Source organism: Molothrus ater, chromosome 22, assembly GCF_012460135.2.
Source record: "Molothrus ater isolate BHLD 08-10-18 breed brown headed cowbird chromosome 22, BPBGC_Mater_1.1, whole genome shotgun sequence".
Taxonomy (NCBI): Eukaryota; Metazoa; Chordata; class Aves; order Passeriformes; family Icteridae; genus Molothrus; species Molothrus ater.
Window position 1 is genome coordinate 8,199,693 of NC_050499.2, and position 15,074 is coordinate 8,214,766.

At 53.9% G+C, this 15,074-nt stretch overlaps 1 protein-coding gene across 3 annotated transcripts in view; it reads left to right on the top strand.

Moving 5' to 3' along the window:
* Positions 1-15,074, top strand: part of BCL9L (BCL9 like) — a 62,826-nt gene that overhangs the window by 13,033 nt on the left and 34,719 nt on the right. The window contains exon 1 of one of the 3 annotated variants that reach the window (XM_036397374.2): positions 2,191-2,274. The exons of the other annotated variants lie outside the window; for them this stretch is intronic. The gene's annotated coding sequence lies outside the window, so the exon portion shown is untranslated. Of the gene's footprint in view, positions 1-2,190; positions 2,275-15,074 lie in introns of those variants that run through there. 3 annotated transcript variants of the gene reach the window in all.

The window sequence follows — 15,074 nt, forward strand, 5'->3', positions numbered from 1 at the left end:
GGCACTGTTTTTAACCCACTGCGCCTGTGCATGCTGTCTGCAGCAGCATGAACCCAGTGCTGCTACTGGGAAGGATGAAAGTGTGAAAATATGTCACTGCTTGCTGATGAGGGACTTGGGAGTTCATCAAAGAGGCAGCGAGATGTATGGCCTCAGCACTCCTCCAGAGGGGTCTATCTTCCTTGGATGGCTGGTGCAGGCAAGCGATGCTCGATGCAGAGGGGTTCCCAGTGCCTGCCCACTGCGGCCCCCCGAGGTAAAACCCAGAACATCCGCAACCCGCCCCTTGCGTCTGCTTCGGCCTCGGGTGCTTTCCACAGGCGCTTCTGCAAACGGGCGAAACCGCCCTGTGCCAGCTGCCTAAGAGGCGCCTGCAAAGCCTGATGTCGCGTCTTTTCAGTCGGGGTTGGGAGCAGCCGGCGTTTCTCCCTCGCTCGCTCCCTCCCTCTTAGAGCAGCCCCGCTCTTCGCTGAGCCTCATTGCAGCCCCGTCTGCCCGTGGGGAACGGGAGGGCTCCGCCGCATGCCCCTCATGTGCCGTGGGGAAGGGGAGCGGCAGGGTTCCGCCGGCAACCCCGCCCGCCTGCCCGTGGGGAGCGGAGCCCCGGTGCCGGGACTCGCCGGGGCGGGGTTGGGGCCAGGGCTCCGCCGGTAGCCCCTCCCGCCTGCCCGTGGGGAGCGGAGCACCGGTGCCGCCGGTGCCGGGAGTGGGCGGGGCGGTGCCGGAATGGGCGGGACGGGGCGCTCGCTGTCCCCGCCCACCGGGAGCTCTCTCCCCGCGCCGGCAGGGGGCGCTGCCGCGCGCCGCCCCCGGCTCTGGGGGCTGACACCCCACCCCTTGTCCCCCGTCCCCCACGGCCGCCGTTCCCTCCTCGCCCCGGTTCGGGCGCTGCGGGTGTGAGCACAGGGGCGAGTCTTGTGTTAATTTTCAACCGAGGCCGCTGCCTCCCGTTAGTGGAGCTGGATTGTTTGTCCCCACATCACCTTGAGCTCTGCAACTCTGGGGAGGCTGGCAAGTGGTCCCTGCCTCCAGCCCTCTCCTCCCAGCCCCACTCCTGGGCGGCTGTCGCGCTTCAGGCAGGAAAGTGACACGTCCTGGTTAGGATGCTGGTGGCATCGCCCAGGAGCGGGCAGGCTGCCTCCACAGCCTGGTATGCATGTGCACTGTGTGGCTCCCGTCCGTGGAGTCTGTTGCTCAGGACAGGAGGGTGGTTAATGCCTGGAAAACTTGTTGGTAAAGATAATAACATGCTACTCTTCTCAAGGGCCGGAGCCAGTCCTTGTGCCTTGTGTGTAAAATTACAAAATATTCTGAGTTGGAAGTGGCCCACAAGGATCATCGAAGTCCGCTCTGGGAGATGCAGCAAAGATGGGATCAGGTGTGGGACCTCCCCGGCACAGTGAGGGTCGAGAGCAGGACTCGCAGGGTGTCGGCCTGAGCAGAACGGGTGTTTCGGATGATAAAAGGCAGAAGGATGCTCAGCAGGAGCAGTCCCCGTGCTGTCGCAGGGAGGAGTGGGATGCAATTCTGCAGGTCCCGGCTGTGCTGAGACCTGTGTGCCATCGCGTACATGTCTGTGCGACTCGTGGGTGTGCGACACCTGGACGGCCACTCGCGGGGCGCCGGCCACTCGTCGCGGGAGGCCCGGAATGGGCGGCGGTGCCGATCCCGGTCCCCGGCGGCGGTGCCGGTCGCGGGCGGTGCCGCTGGGCGGCCGGCGGGGCGCCCGCGACCAGGAAGCGGTTAATCGGCGCGCGGGGCTTTTATTTTGACAGGGCAGCGCCTGGCTCCGGCTCGGAGGAAAGTGAATGATCCTGTTTCTCCAAATGATTATTCAGGCTCCGGCGGAGAAAGGAGCACTCGGCCCGCAGCGCCTCGCCCTCGCCACGGCGCCCCCGCCCGCGCCCGGGCCGCCGCGCCCGCCGGCTCCGCTCCCCGCCGCCCGCGCCCGGCCGCCCGCCGCAGCGCGGGGAAGCCGTCCGCGGCCCGGGGCCGGGCGGGCAGCCGGGGCTCGCCGCGGCCGGACGCCCACCCCCGCCGGCGGGCGCGGGCTGGAGCCGCCGGCTCGGTCGGCGGAAGGAGCGGCGCGGCGGGGCGGGGGGTGCCGCCGGCAGCGGCCCCGACCCCGCGCCCTGCGGCGGGCGGCCGAGCCATGAGCGCGGCCCGCGCCGCCGGCCCCGCGCCGCTGGCCGGCCCCCAGCAGCCCGCGGAGCCGCGCCGCGCCTCCCCGGCGGGCTCTCCCGGCCTACCCTGAGCCGCTCCGCCGCCGCCGAGGTGAGTGCCCCGCCAGGCCCGGGCAGCCGCCGTCCCATTGTTCCGCCCCGGGGGGGAGTCGGGGCTCCGCGCCGCCCCCGCACCGACCCCTTGCTCCGCGCAGCCGGGCCCGCCTCGGGGCTGTCATCCGGCCGGAGGGGCGGCCGGGAGCCGCCGTCCGAGCGAGCCGGAGGCTCCGGGCTGGCCACCGTTCCATCGCTGCCGGGGGCGGCGATAACTTGGCGGGCGGACGGCGCCGGTCTCGGCTCGGCCTACCCTCCGAGTCCGGCCGGCTGGGGATGAGCTGTCAGCGCTCCCTCTTGCCTTGGACATTGCCCCTGCTCCGCGGGACCCTGCCCGATTCGCTCTCACGTCTCGGGGACCGCTCTTCCCTGGTCCTTGTCACCTAATGCTGCTGCGGCCGCAGGCGATTCCTCGCGGACAAAAGTGCCTCGACTGGGGCTTTTCTCTGGTGCAAAGAACTTAATCGAGTTCCGTCTGGTTTTACCGGAGCAGGTCTGGATTTTGCAAGACGTTTTCAGTGCTGTTAAAGCCCCAGGGAGGATGGGAACTTGCCACGTTTCACGTAGGGTTTGAACAAACACTCCTGTCAGGGCCCATCCTAACTGTCGGGGAGACCTGTCCCCTCTATTTGAAGTATTCTACTCGATAGGCTTGTGTTCCCTGTTGAGATAAATCAGGCGTGCGGTCAGCTTGGACGAAAAATGAGAGAAACACCACCTGTACATACGTATTCTTCTTGCGCACAGAAAGGAATCAATGTAACAAAACTCCCCTGCATTGTATTAGGGACGTGTCTTTAGCAGGTGATGAACTTGTTCCAGCCCCGTTCTTGCTGGAATAGAAATGCGAGAAGGATGCATATCTGAACACATAAGTAATGCTACATGACAGGGCAGGCTGTTGTGTTGTTGTGTGTGGCAGCGTCTGCACGCCTTGGGGGCAGCTCTGTTTGACAGGGTGTCAGGCTGCGGCAGCATACGGCTGTGTCCTGGCTCTGCCAAGCAAAGGGCTGCCAACGGCATGGCACAGAGGCCAGCCATGCACCTTTGCCTGCAGAGCGATGCTACGGGAGCCTTAGTGTGTACTCTTGACCTGCAGGATCTGTTCTGCGAATGTGGCTACCACTCATTACCCTGCTGAAATGCAGTTTCATGCCAGGCATGCAGAAATGACATGCAGCTCCTTCCATCCATCAGTCACATACAGGGGCTGTGTGTGTGCCTTGCTTTGCTACTTTGGTGGCAGGAGGGATAAGAACAGTGAGTCACCGAGGAAGTGATTTGCCCAAGGTCACTTGGCAAGGGTGTGTTGGTGCTGAATCAAGACCTGCTTTGACTCTGGTGCCTGTGATAATGCTGGCTGCCACCACACGTGGGTATGTAATACCCAAGGCTGGAACTAGTGCAGAAATGGCCACGTCGATGTTGCTGCCTGATTCTCCTTGGTGGAAAGATGAGAGTATCAGTGTGCTGTCTCTACAGCAGCTGTCTGTTCCAGTGGGACTTTTGCCAGAGCATACATAACCTAAGTGGTGAAGAACCTTTTTGTTTGTTTTTTAATATGTGTGTTGCCATTTTAGCCGAGCAGGTGGTGGGATTGGTTGTTCCTTACCACCCTGACCTGCATCCTCATTACCTAGAAAATCCATTTCATGGTGTTTTCCGTGGTGCAGTGTTGTAGGTATTACTGTGTCTCCCTCCCCTGAAAGTCCATTTCCTCTTTCCAGATCCCCGCCACTGTAAAGAAATAAACAGGCAGCAGCTAAAGGAAAGCCTACTTAGAAACTAGAAACCACAGTTGTTGTTCAGTTGAAGAAAGTAAAATATAGTTGTTTTGTACTTTTAAGCCCTTTTGCATCTTGCTGTTGGAAGGTGGCTCTCTGGCCACTGTGTGACAGAGGGCACAGACAGCTGCATGAAGCAACTGGGCCATCACAAAGCTGGACATAGCAAGCTCACTGGGCTATGCTGCTCCAGGGCAGCTGCCAAGGATGTGCTGGAGTTGCGCTTTAGTTCCAGGCTAGTTCCAGTGCACTTTAGTTTCACTTTAGACTCCAGGCCCGTGAGCTGTGGACTTCACTCATACTGGCCTGGAGTTTCTGAGGTCCAAGCTCAACTCAGCCTTTGACTTTCTGTCAAGTTGTCAACCCAGCTGGCATCATGTCCTCCATACTTGCTGTTCTGGGGAGAAAAAAAAACATTGCTTTTTCTTCTGTCCCCTGCTGTTCATTCCTGCTGAACACTGTGAGTGCTTTCCCTTCTGGCAGTGCTTGCTCTGTGGAGGGATGTGGAAAGGAGGGATAGCTGGAGAGGAGGCTCCATGTTCCCTTTGTGGGGAGCATCAGCTGGGTCCTGACCAGTCAGTGGCTGTTTCTTACTGCTGTAGAGATGTTGCTCTTTGTTACTCTCCGGTTTGTTTTAGGGTCCCAAAATAGGTATATACGATAGTTTTCTCTCTCTTTTAGCCCCATCTCTTGTCAGTACAGTGTCCAGTTCAGAACTGGCATCAGAACAGCCCTTGCTTCCTTACCCTGTCTCAGGTGATTGCATCAGGCTTTGCTGCTGCTAGGACGGAAAGTTCTTAGTGGTCAAAGTACTTGAGGATGTGTTTGTGTTCCTCGGATGTCCAGATGTGCTGCTGTAATGGGTTTTAATCTGCTCAGGTCTAGTAATTTCCTGGAGATGGCACAGGCTGGCTTCCAGTGCTTAATTCCTTAGGGCTCCATCCAGTTTTAAATACCCTGCCCAACATATCTCTCAAGTTGGTCTCTTCTGGGAGAATAAGTCCCATGTGGAAAAGCACAAGTTTGCTGTTCCTGTCTGAGAATGCATCAGCAGTCTGTTCTACCTGTGAACCTGCTCCTGAGCTTCTGTCACTGCCTCCTCCCAGGGCTGTCTGCTGTCCCCCAACAGCCTTAGCCAGGCAGAAACCTAGAGCTTGCTCTGAAAATGTAGTTTTCCTTGTACTGTTGCTCTTTTGGCTGAGACCCAGGATCATGCCAGTGCCCTGGACTGGGGGTGGGAGAGGGCACATAGGAGACTTTGAGCTGTGTTTGATTACTTTTGACATTTTTAACAGGAAATGTGGTATGTAGATGCATGGATATATAATATAATGCAGGGTAGAGATATCATAGCGATATGATGTACAGATGCAGCAATATTTTGTCAGTGTTATTTAAGCTGTATCAGCGAAGTACAAGGAGGATTGCCAGCATGACTCTTCTGGAAAATCAGAATCTAGTGCAGGTCAGGACTTGGTGTCAGTCAGCTCTCCTTTCCTCCCAGGCAGATTTTGACTGGCAAATGCATTCTCTGGTGATCTCATGTGTGGTCCTGTGTTTCCAGAGAGTGGTGGGAGCTGTGCGTTCTGACTTTATGTAGTTGATCTCCATGAGATTTAGTTACCCTATGAGGTTTCTCATAGCACTGAAGCTGTGGAAAAATGCACCTGTCCTGGAGCAAGGGCCCTAGGAAGTGTCGTGAGTGCTTTGCTTCTCAGTTGTGCATCTTCAGCAGCTGTGTGGTGCAGATTGTGAGGATGGCCACAGTGATATTCCTCAGTTCTTCCTGACTTCTGTTTTGAAGTTGTGTGCTGATTTCCAGTGGGCCAGTCTTTGCTGCTTTGGTTTGGTTTCCTTTCTTCACCACCTCTGGCAGCCCTGAGAGGAAGGTACCCAGGAGCTGTTACTGGAGATTGGTGGGCATGGTTTCTGTTGCTGTATTTTGCACTTCATCAGCCTCTCCTGAGGAGGCAGCGCCAGCCAAATCACATGGCATGGAGGAGAGGCACCCTTCCTTCTTTTGTGGTGCCTGTTTCAGGTCATCTGCTCAGCACCAGACCCTTTCCTGGGAACAGGGGACTGTTTTTGTTTTCTTCCTACCTGAACTTCTATGAAACTCAAAGGTGGATAGGGTGATGGATTTGTTCTAATTGGGACCAATTCCTGATGGCATTTGCAGTTGCCACGGGGTTATACTCAGCAGGAGATACTGTGAGGGAAGCAGTTAGTGTCACTGGTACTTGGTTCTGATTTAAGAGAAAGCCACGCTATGGAGAGACAGCTTGTCAGGAGTCCTGCTCGCTCCCTGCATCCTTGGCCAGCAGATCAGCACTCGGTGCCCGGGGAAGCCTGGGCCATGGCATGGCAGGAAGATGGAGCATGGGTTGTCTTGGCATGGCTATCTGAAGCCTGTACCAAGACTTGGAAATGGGTGTGCTGCTGTTGGGCATCCTGACTGGCTTCAAGTCCTGCTTGCTTGGGGCCAGACCTGCTGCTGCCCCTCTTCCAAGGCGTGAGATGGGCCATCTAAGACAACATGACTCCAAAACAAACAGGGTTGCCTTGATGCCAGCTACAACCCTGCACTGGAGAAACCAGTGTGAGGATAATGGGCTGCAGTGCCCTGAAGAAGGAAATGAGAACCTGCTCTGCTCTCGCTGAGTGTATGTCCATGCTGGGCACAGTCAGTGCAATGAAGCCTGCTTCCCACTTGCTCAGCTCTTTATGAAGAGGTGGTCTGGGCACAGGGGGCTTCCCTGTATCCTGGTATCCTTGCTGAATTGTCAGATGGGTGCATCGGGCTGTGGTTTCCAGCCCCTTTTCCACTTCTGTGATGGGAGGGCAATGCCTTCACCTGGCATCATCCTGCTGCATCTTTCTGGGCAGCTCCAGGCAGAGGAACATGCAAGCTATGCCTGGGCATCTTTGGGAGACAGGATTTCTCCAATGCAGGCAGCTTGTCTGGCAGCTTCAGCTGGAGCCACTAGAGAAAACGGTACTTTGATGCTGGGCTTTTCTTCCCCCAAAGAGCTGGAGCTATGTTTGGGTGTTGGGTTTTTCAGCTGCGACTCAGGATGCCTGGAATCCCAGCTGGGGTATAATGGGGAGCCTCTTCTGATGCTGGGGTAATAGCCTCAAGATGGCTTTAGGACTGTGCTATGCACTGTGCCCAGAGGTGGGGCGTCACCCTGTTTGGTGATGAGCGCTGCTGGAGCCGAGTCCTGGGCCAGAAGCCAGGTTTGTGATCCATGCCAGAGAGGGCGAGACTTGGAAAGCAAAGCAGAGCTCCTCCTGAGTGAGAGATGGACTGAAATACTGAGCAAAACCACAGAGTGCTCCTTGTTTCTGCCTATGCCTACTTGTCTTCTTTCTTCCCAAAGTATGTGGGAGGCCACAGGATGGATCTGCTAGGGAGCAGGAGAGCTGTGCTCCTCAGGCACATCTGCACCATTGTGCCTCTTCAGGGTGGTGGTTGGGTTGGTTTTTTTCAGTTTTATTTTGTTGTGGTTTTTTTTCCCTTTTAACCCTGCCTCTGGTATTGCTGGATCTTCCCCATCTTTGCTGCTACTGGATTAACAGCCACCTCCTTGCAAGGTGTGCTGTCCAGAGCAATGCTGTGTTCAGTTGCACTGCTCTCTCTGTCACAGGTCAGCTGAGCAGCTTACTTTTTCCTTGCTCAGCTCCTAGTCCTGTGGTTGAGAAGAGGAAATGGGCCAGGATATGGTTTGTGTAGAAGATGCACTGTGGCACTGACTGTTTACAGATTCTGTGCTTCTCAAAATGTAAGCACAGGAAATGCCAGGCTCTGCTGGGGTTTGTGTGAGCAGCGTGGCTCCTGCATGCTGGGCGTCTCGCAGCCTCTGGCTGCAGCAATCTTCTGCCCTGTCACAGGACAGAAGAGGTTTTAAACACTCTGCAGAAGCAAATGATTGCTTTTTTTTTTTTAACCACCAAAATAGAGGCTGGCAGGAAAAGTAAAAGGAAGTGACTTAACCAAAGACAGGAAGGGAATATGTGGCAGACCTAGGGACAGAAGCCAGGATTCCCAGTTCCTGCTCATCACTCCTACTCTCTTGCCTCTCTGGGTCTCAGCCTCCTGTTCAACACATAAGCAGGGTTTTTCTATTCTTCTGAGAAGATGGAGGTCAAGAGCTCCTCTCTTGAAGTGTCTTCAATGCCCTGTGCACCTTTGAGTTTTCTAGCAAGATTTGCCCTGCTGAAGTTAGAAAGCTGTGGCTCGTGTGATTACAGCAGTGTTGCAAACTCTGTCCTTGGCTACCAAGTGGAGCTTCTGGTACTCCGAGGAGCACCGTGGTCCTCTGTTCACCCTGCAAAGAAATGCTGCTCTCCAAGAATGATGTGCCTTTGTTTGGAGGGCCATACCCAACTTTCTCTTAAGGGTTTATGTTAGGAGTCCTCTGCTTGCAGTGTATCCCCTGCTGAAGTTTGCTTCATGAATGATCTTCCTTGACTTGCCAGCCAAGGCATGGTACCTGTCTGATCAGTCTGCATTAGTTACCTGGTTCTGTAGGCAGGGACTCTGAAGCATTTCTATTCCTAATAGAAAGTAGAATCTTAATACACTCTTTGGAAGAAAGATCCAGCTAAATAGCTGTGTATCAGTGAATAGCTGTACTCTCCTTCAGATGGGCAGGGGCTCCAGCAGTGGGTGCATTGATTGTTGCTTTGCTCTGTTGCCATGCTGGGCTTCAGGCCTCTGGAAAGGCTGCAATTGGGAAAGGATGCTGGCTTATAAAAAGGTGGCTTATAAAAGGCAAGGGTACCAACAACCCGCAGTGTAGGTCTCCCTGCTCAGGGTGTGGAGGAACTGGATGGGTGGCTCTGAAGGGTAGTAACTGAGCAGAAGGGCTGCATCTCTGGTCAACTCTTCTCTACATCAAGCTGGCCAAGGCTGTGGAAACCCCTGCAGCACTGGAGCTTTCACCACATCCTTGGCAGGATTTATTCCAGCACTGATCTGTAGCAGAGGATCGGGCCAGACAGGGCCTGAACAGAGCAGGTCCAGCCACAGGCGAGTCTCAAGCGTGGCAGTTAGGCTGGGCTGAAAGCTGCCTGTGTCCTGCCTCTGTGCAGCCTTGTTTGAACTTTCCTCTGGCAAGGAGCAAAGGGAATCAGGGAGACCTAGGGCTAGTCCAAGCAAGTTTCCTCTGCTCTGTCCGCCCCCAGATTCAGCGAGGGGCGGGCAGGGGTGATAGCAGCAGCTCAAGACTGTTCTCTCAGAGCAAAGCAGTTTGGAGGGGCTTTGGTCATGACAGCTTTTGAGCAAATGTTTCTTTCCCTCTGGTGTTCCCTGCCTCTTGGGCAGGGAGGGGGAAGTGAAACTGTGGTTCAGACTGAGTCCTCTGGATGGCAAGAAAATTGCTGAGTAGCTGGTTTCCAGGTTGCCGAGGTTCTAGCCAGGGCCCGGTGTGGCTGCCAGAAGCAACAGGCTTGGAATTTCCTCCGCCTGGTGCCAGATCCATTGGGCTGGCCGCAGCACCTCTGCTGGGGCTGTAGCTCTGCTTGAGCTCTGCAGTTGGGGTGCTCCCAGAGCAGGGGTTACACTGGAGCTGGAGCTGCCCCCCTCATTCTCGCAGCCTGGTTGCTATTTTCTTTTCCAAGGTCCAAGATGTTTTGAATTACGCAGCCTGCGCCTCCCGCGGGGCTCCTTGAGCAGCCGCCTAACGAGCTGAGCTCCTGACAAACTTTGCTCTGGCTTTAGCTATGCTTGGAAAATTTTACAGCCTTTTCAGAAAAAGGAAATGCCAGGAAAGGCCTGTCTCTTCTTACTTTTATGAGGGGGTCCCAGTTGAGAGAGGGTGAGATGAGTTTGGAAAAGAAGACAGGAAGGATTTTTTATATGGTAGTATATACACTTTCTGGTGATCAGGGTGAGTGGACTTGGTGCATCTTCCTGTACTGGGCACAGTGGGGGCGAGACCTGCAGGGCACTTGGCAGATGCATCACAGACACAAGAATCAGTGACTCCTTTGCTGCAGAGAGGTGGTGGTCTGTGTCTTCCTTCCAGCTGCCAGCATAGTCATTGGCTGTTTAATCTTTGCTAATTATGCTTTTTCTGAATGGTGGTGGCTTTATTTCTACTGTGGTCGCAGGCTACGTGGACAAGCTGCGTGTTGGTCCCCAAGGCTCGGGGGAAGGATTGCCACCAGGTGCTGTGCTGGTGGTTTCCTTATCAGGGATAGCGCGTGCCCAGGCAGGGTACTGTGGGCATAGGGCAAGGAATGCAGGTGCTGCCAGCACAATGCTTGACCCAAGAGGGATAATCTAGTGTAACTTTCCTCTTTGTATGAGAAACTGGGACCCAAAATAAATGGTGTCTTACCGTTTGTAAGTCTTCCCTTTGTGAGATGGTGCTAAGAAGGGAGCAGGAAGCCCTGTGTTTTGGATAAACTCCCCCTTGGTGAGGCGCAGGAAGTCTGCCCTTGGATTTGTCTGTTTTCCTTCAGGAGAGCCAACCAGTGATGTCATGGATCTGCCAACAAGTGCTTCTGTCTGGGGAGACACTAAGGGTACAGGCTGCTTCTTTCCACCCTCCTTGCATGTCCTCCCAGTGTCCCAGATCCCTTTCCAACAGTGAAAACTCATCTATGGAGACTGGGATGGGGGTTTTGGTTGGAGCCTGTGAAAACTCAGCAGCCTGGGGAGTTGTGGAACTTCTCCAGTGGGAGGGATTGAGGTTTCTGTGCGATCCATAGGCATCAGCTGCTGCCAGTTGTTGTGGATGAGCATCAGACGTGGGCAGTGATGGCTCTGGGTGGAAGGAGCCTCACACTGGTCCTGCTTTGAGGGCATTGCCTGTTACACTTGTCAGGAGTGTGGCTCTGGATAGCGATTTGATTTGGCAGCCTATGCAGACCTGGTAGCCCTACGAGTGGGGTGCAGGCACCAGAATTGTGCCCTACTCTCCCTTTTTCATTGCCCTACCCATCCCCTGCTTTCTGCTATTTTGGGCAGGAGAAAAAGCGCCTCGTCGTAGCTGTGTCCCCTCCTCCACCTGGGAAATGAGTGGTATGTCCCCTTTCCTTTCTCAGGACTCATGTGCAGAAGCTGAGATTACATTTGACAGGAGAGGCCAAGCACCTTCACTCTGCAGCTGGGAATTATGAGAGTGGCCATCCTTTTGGCATCTTGCAGTGATGAGCTTCTCTTATCCCCAGATTGTTCTCAGAGCTCAAAACGTGTGGGAAGCTGCTGGGGAGACTGTTGAAAAAATAGTTAAATAGTTTATTGTTATTTATGTTTGTGATGCCATCTGCACATATATGGTTTAGAATGGCTGAATTGGATGGTTTTTGTACCCGTTAGTTTCCTAATTTTCAGTCTGGAATCCTGTTTCATGTGAATTTGACACTAGGAAAGAAAAGACCAAGCCCTGCTTGTCTTCTTTGCTGTTAGAACAGTACAAATCCAAAAGAAGCACAGGTAAGTGCAGGGGCATGACTGTGCTTCAGTCTGTGGCATCTCTTCCAAAATATTTTCCTGGTCAGAGGTTCAGTAATGATCTGCCTAGACTGCCCACCTCCATTGGAGAATTCAATGTGAGTTTTTGCTTCTCATCCTCTTAAGAAAAAAAAAAAAAAAGAAAAGAAAGAAAAATAAATCAAAGCAAATAAAAGCCTTTCCAAAACCCAGACCTGTTTTTGCTCTTTAAAAGTTAGTTTCATGAGCTGAAATTGTAAACATCTTGTTGATAAAAGAAGAGTTACTTTGCCTAAAGCAGAGCTTCAGCAAAGAAGTGTCCAGCCATTTCCAAATACTTTTATATAATTTTAGCCCTGATGTGTTATTTTAGTGAGAAGAGTGATTGTTCCACCTGCTTGTGTGGTCAGGACCTTACCTGTAAGCAACTGCTTCTCACCCCACCTTGTGATTTCAGTATATTCAGAGACTCGGCTACTGGTGGCAAATGTTTATAATTTAGTTTATTATGCTTTTTAAATCAAAAGTAATTTCACAAAGTCCTACACTGATTAAAATGTATTCCTTTCATTAGTAGGGTTTAGTCGTCCTTTTTTTTCCATCCTAGTTTAAGGGCCCCAGGCATTTTTCTGTTGCTGTTGGAATAATAGGCTGCCATTGATAAGTCCGTTCCCCAGAATTCCCTACAGGTCCTTGGAGAGGGGCCCGTGAAGGTCCGCAGTGGGTTTAACAGCAGAGGAGCAAACCAGCCATCCTGGGGTTTCTCTTTCTGAGGCCGATGCTGGCAGTGCCATTTTCCAAGCTCTTGTCTGGAAAGGGATGATGTTGACATTGCTCAGGGCTGCTGATTCCTGTGTGGGTGATGACGTTTGTATTCATCTCCCTGCAACCAGATGGAGAAGTTAATTGCTTTGCCCAGCCTCTGGTTGAAACAAGACTGCAGAAGAGGGTAACTATGGCTGGTGGTTAGTTAGTTGGAAGGGGAGAAAGAAGAGGTGGCCATATCCAAGAGTAATGCCATGTTTTGGCATTGTTCTTCCTCCAAGACCTGCTCCTGAGCATTTTGGGTGGCTGCTCTTGACTGTGTGATCTGTGGCTATTTCTGTCTGTGGGTGGTCCAGTGGCTGGGGCTGTGGTGGCTGTTTGCAGTTTTTTTGGAAAAACAACCAGGGGTATGCAAAGAGTTGATCTTTCTTGGAAACTGTAGGAGAATCCCAGTAGCAAACAGTCCAGGAAATCAGGCTCTTACTTCTCTTGCTGCCTCCTTGCCTCCCCACTGGGCACAGATACTAATGTGCCCGTACTTTGACTCGGATCCTGTGCCAGTGGCTCAGCATCAGGTGAGAGCCCAGCAGTGCTTCTGCCAGACGTGACATGCTGATTGTCAGGCAGGGGATGAGGCAAAGCTGGGACCTGGCTCAGAACATGTGGCATCCAGGCCACATTTTGCACACCAGGTATGTGTCTGTGGGTCCTCCCTGCTTTGGTGAGCCATGGCTAATGGCTGACCCTGGGCTCAGAAAGGAGGAGTGTGTGGGGGAGCTGGGATTGTAGCATTGGAACAGTGAGGAATCTGTGCATTGCCCTTGGCCAGTAGACTAGTCTAATGCCTTGTCTGATTTGCATATCAATTAATTTTTATTTTAAGAGGACTCAAGTGGACCCAAGTGCCAGGCTGCATCTCAGTATGCTGTAGGAGGAACCCAGGAATGATTTGATTTGAACTGAACAAGCCTGTGGATGGTATTGCTTAATAAGCCAAAGATACTCCTCTGGGTGAAGTCAGTCCCTCTCAGTCTGAAACGGGTAAATGCCAATTTTTCTGGGAGTCTTCAGGTCCCATTGAACAGTCTGGGCAGAAATTGAGTGAGAGTCTTGTAGTCACAGGATCCTCTCTGATGGTAGGATGGTTTTCCTGGGACCTGCCACTGCCCTTGGGGGTCCCAGTGCCAAGGGACCAATTTTCTAAGGTGCTGCTCCCCGTCATCGTATGACTTGTCAGGCCCAATGCTGCTTGGCTGACCACATCTTGGGTTCAGGACAGAACCCATGGGAGAGGGGTAGTTGCAAGGTAGCTTCTGGCTGTAGAGCTCCTCTGGTCAGCCTCACTGCTGTGGGATGGGGAGAAAGCCAACCTTCCCTACCCAGGGACAGGAAATGAGAACCACGTGGACTGACTTGGAGCCTCACCGGCAGCTCATACTCACAACAAAAGCAGTGTGGCTGGGATTGGGCTCACTGGCTGACTGCCACGGCGCTGGTGGCCTTGTTCAGTGTCCTCCGTTTGCAAAGGGCGGGGGGGAAAGGGGTGTCTCCTTTTGGCTCCAGTGCTCAAAGGGGGGGCTGCAGCCAGAGCTGGTGTCTCTTCCTCTTTCTGCTGTGCATCTACCCATAGGCACTTGTCTGGGGTCTCACTGTGAGTGTCCAGCTGTTGTGTATGCCAGGAGTAAAGGCAGCTCATGGGCTGTGGCACACTGCCTTCGCCCAGGGCCCCTTAGACAGACTTGGCCCCAGCACAACAGCTGTGCTGGGGTTTGCAGCTGCCACTGCTTCCAGGACAAGAAGGGTCTTATAGTTTCATGACAGGGATTTTTCCTCCTGCATTTGAGGTCTCTCAGCAGTCATCCTGAAGTCTTTCTCTAACCCCAGCTGAGGTGCCAGGACTCCCATTTCCCATCGCTGAAGTAGTGGTTATTGGAGAGAAAAGCAGCATAAGCTTTCTCGGTGGAGCCTGTGGTGTTTGTCCTGTTCCATCAGAGTGCAGCAGCAGCGGCACCAGCCGCTGCCTTCCTCCCCTCACTGGGCTGGAGCGCTGCAGGCTCTCGGCAAAGGCTGTCTGTGGACATCTGCTGCCTCCTCCCCCACTGCCTCCTGGCAGGCAGCAGCAGCTTCCCAGCAAACAGCCTGCTCTTTGCATCACTCCTGCACGCCCTACCAAGGCTCCTTCTGCTCTTACAGACACCTTCGCAGGACCTTGAAATGGTGGTTTCCCCGGTGCTGGCTTGGCTCCAAGCAGCCTTCTGCTTCACAAGACCGTAGCTGAAAAAAATCAGGGTGCCTGATGGAGGAGAAAGGCTTATTAAAGGTGATTCTTACTGGGTTCTGGCTTAAGATTCAAACAGGCAGCCCTGTCTTTGGCAGGGCTCCAGCCAGCGCCTGGGGCCTGAGGCAGGCATGGAGTCTGGGGCAAAAAGCTTGGAGCTGTTTGACTGGAGCAGATGTGGGTAGGTCAGCTGTGAACTGCAGCCCTGGTGCCAGAGCTGGATGCTTTGGGCCGGTGTCTGGCTTGAGTATGTCACGTGCAGCCAAGGGAGGCAAAGCTCACTATTGCAGATATTCATGCAGCCCCTTCCAGGGGACGGGAGCTTTTGTTTCTTTCTTCTCTGGCCAAGTAGTGGGATGATGTGCTCCTTGGGTGTAGATGGCCACAGGGCTGTGGGTTTCTGTCTCCTGAGAGTAACCCCCAGGCTTGATATTCCTGCCATCTTGGCAGTAGGAAGCCTCTGGCAAAGCAGTATTTTTGTGGGTTCAGTCTCTCTGTGCTGCTGCACCAGGTTCCCATCTGCAGGTATC